The following is a 3,908-nucleotide window of genomic DNA, read 5'->3' as shown; positions in this document are numbered from 1 at the left end:
GAAAAAGGTATTGTGTGCTTATATTATGGGGTGCATTATTTCCAGGAGATAAGGCTGGCTATAGATGCCGCTAATGTAGTCTTCCATCAATGCCTACTCCGCTAAAAACAGTGAATGAAAATGACGGATCTACAATTTGCATCCGCCTTTCAGTCCATCAACAGAACATTATTAAAACCAGCGAGCCAAAAGCCCATTAGAACAGCTCTCACGTATGAAACAATGCATAGGTCGGCTTGTTCCCCATTTTTATGCACAGCTATAGGACTATAAATATTCATCGTAATGTAACTGAAAATTATTGAAGTGAGAAAAAGAGAAACAGGGAAGCCATTTGCTTCAATTCATAAACAGCATCTGTTGGGAAGTTATTCATAGATTGCTTCAGGGCCTGCTGAGCAGTAAGCCCATGCAAAAGGATGCCATTGCAAGCAAATTGGCCCAAACTGCAATGGAGATGCCATTAAACATGATTCACCGACAGCCAGGGAGAACGATCAGGCAGGGGGTTGTTTTATGTCTTCTTTTATCACTGGGACACAGGAGTAGCCTCCAGCCAAAGTCTCGCACAGTTCAAATTAGAAGAGCAACCTTCTAAGTATATTAACGCCTAACTAGCGGTTAGAGAAAGTTGCACGGGGTGATATTACCGACGACTGTGGTTGTTTATTTGTCCCTACCTGAGGCACATTCAAAAATGTATCCCATGAAGCAGATCTGACCTTTCCCTGCTGTGTATTTTTTCCCCCATTAGAAGATGCTAAAATGGCTTGCTTGGAAGAAGGCAGGCATCAAAGTCTAGAATAGGAGGAAAGGCAATTAATAAGACGCTAAAGAGTACCGACAGTGACACACACACATACAAAATGCTTAAGGTTGGAGCCATATAGAGTGAAAAATGCCTGGGACAATTTGACAGCGACTTCACCAGGGGAGCTAAGTTCTGTTCCCTACTCAATACCACCTAATCTGCCCCAGATATATCATCTCCTCTGTTCCACTTTTCATTTTCTAGCCTACACCCAAATTCATCCAACGTTGACATTGTTTGATATGAAACATATAGCCAGTTGTTCAGGTTGAATTATTTTTAAAGAACACTTCCTGAAACAAGTCCAAGAAACAGAGAATGTGGTCATGTAAGATGTCTTGGAACTTGAAGAGAGCAAAGAGAGGGAAGTAATAGTACTGCTCTATTCTGCCTTGGTCAGACCACACCTGGAATACTGTGTCCAATTCTGGGCACCACAATTTAAGAAGGATGTTGACAAGCTAGAACATGTGCAGGGGAGGGCAACCAAGATGATCAAGGGTCTGGAAACCAAGCCTTATGAGGAACGGTTGAAGGAGCTGGCTATGTTTAGCCTGGAAAAGAGGAGAGGAGATACAATAGCCATCTTCAAATATCTCACATGGAAACGGGAACAGGCTTGTTTTCTCCTGCTCCGGAGAGTCGGACCTGAACCACAAGAAAAGAGATTCTGACTAAACATCAGGAAGAACTTTCTGATAGGAAGAGCTGTGCTGCAGTGGAAGAGACATCCCTGAGATGTGGTGGACTCTGCTTCCTTGGAGCTTGGATTTTGGATGCTTATCACTGTTCTTAGGTTATCAGTTTCTTTCTGCAGACTTTAGGAATGCAAGAAATTGCCTTATTCTGCATATTTCACAAATTTATAAGCCGCTTCACAGTCTGAGGCCATCAAAGCGGTGTACAAAATAAAAAAGGAATAAAATATTTGTGGTTGAGACCAGTCAGGCCTCCATAGTGCATGGGTCAACAAACATCATTCCTTCAGATGATCTCATTGGTGGAGCTAGGGTGGCTTAGGCTGGGACCTAAGTATCCTGGACCCATGTTGTTCAGGGCATTGTATATCAGCATTCCCTTCTGTGTCCTGCACTTTCTGCAGTCACTAGTCCATAAGAAAGCCTATCCATTTGTTTTGTTCTGGGTTTTTTTTGGTTTTTTTGACAATGTACTGATTCCCCTCCCACCAATAAAATTCCAAAATTCGATATTTGTTGTAATGGGGGTTTTTTTGTTTTGGTTTTTTTTACTTTGGAGCCTTAGGTGATGCAGTTGACAATTTAAAACAGCACTGAATTAAAGCAACAGGATCCTCAGCCTAACCTACCTCACAGGGCTGCTGTGAGGATAAAATGGGGAGGGAGAATTGTTTACGCTGCCTTGAGCTCCTTGAAGGAAAGGTGGAACACAAATATAATAACAGTAAGAAAGATAATGATGATGATGATGATGATGATGATGGTGATATGTTAAGAATGCATTCTAAATAAAGAAGCACATGAGTAACAGGAAAGAGGTAAAGGGAGATAACGGAGGCAGAAAGATCCCTAATTGAAATAACATAGTTAACTGGAGAAGGAATAGAAAAGATCTGTCCCTTGTTTTCAACACTTGCCATATCACAAAAAATGGAAGAAAACAGACTTCAACATGCAAACAAACAATAGTCCCTGGATGAATGCTCCTCTCACTTATTCAGAAGTCATTTTACACTTTTAATTAGCTGAGGCACAGAATCAATTCCAAGTATAACTGAAGCTGTAATCAAGTTAGCAAATTTCTGGAGGGCTGTGTGCTACGGTGACCGAAATGTGTGCCAAGCCACCTGCTTGCATTGTATTATAGATAGGATGCAATTGTGTCCCTGGCTTCTTAAAGATGGCCAGAAATACTTCAGCTCTTCTCTGTACTGCTGCCGCTGTCAAAATGCACAAAAAGCAATAAACTCTGGAGATCTATTGCAAGAAAGGCATTTCTCCCTCCCACCCAAGTACCCAGTTCCCATTTTACTGGCCACAATTCTCTCCACAGCTGCCTTTGTTTTGCTTGCCTTTGTGTTTGTTAGTAGGCATCCAGCTGGCCACTGTGAGAAGAGGCTGCTGCACTAGACAGGCCTTTGACTTGACCCAGCAGCCTCTTCTCATGTTCTTATGATGTAAGAAGAGATCATTTCCTATTCCACCCTGGATTCGTCGCATGCAGCACCGCTTCCATTCTGCTGCAGGCTGCTTTCTGCCAAAAGTTGTGCTATCCGTCTCACTGTCTGCTGTGGTGACATTATGAAACTTGCAAATTTACAGAACTAACTACATAAATCGTGTTGTCGTTGTGTTTTTCCACCCTGTTGCACAGGAAACATAGTGCATATGGGGGGGGAGTATAATAAATGATGCATCAATTGCAGACTGAAAACAACAATTGTATTCACTGGACTGATTTCCATTCCAGACATGGGATGAACAGGCCAGCACTGGAAATTTCCCCTCCCACTTCCCTTTTCCCTGGAATCCTTTGGCACCCCCACTTATTAGTACAGTGGTACCTCGGGTTACATACGCTTCAGGTGACATGCGCTTCAGGTTACACACTCTGCCAACCCAGAAATATTACTTCAGGTTAAGAACTTTGCTTCAGGATGAGAACAGAAATCGTGCTCTGGCGGTGCGGCGGCAGCAGGAGGCCCCATTAGCGAAAGTGGTGCTTCAGGTTAAGAACAGTTTCAGGTTAAGAACGGACCTCTGGAACGAATTAAGTACTTAACCCGAGGTACCACAGTAGGTGCATTTATTTATATACTCCTTTTATTCATTTTGCAAATTATATTGTTCTCCCCACCTCCACAATTGCTATATCTAATCCATCACACTGCAAGACACCTTTACCTCTTCACCTTACATCGTTTTTAGTTAATTAGCTAGTTATTTCAGCTATTGAGGAGGTGAGGGCGGCACAACACAGTGTTGCAGCTCCTATTTTGCATGCAGGAGGTCCCAGGTTCAATCTTCAGCATCTCCAGGTAGGGCGAGGAAAGATTCCTGTCTGAAACCCTGGTGCAAACAATACTGATGAACCAATAGTTCACCAATAAGGCACCTTC

This window comes from Podarcis filfolensis (genome assembly GCF_964270895.1).
Source record: "Podarcis filfolensis genome assembly, chromosome: 2".
Classification (NCBI taxonomy): Eukaryota; Metazoa; Chordata; class Lepidosauria; order Squamata; family Lacertidae; genus Podarcis; species Podarcis filfolensis.
Note: the sequence above shows the minus strand (reverse complement) of the source record.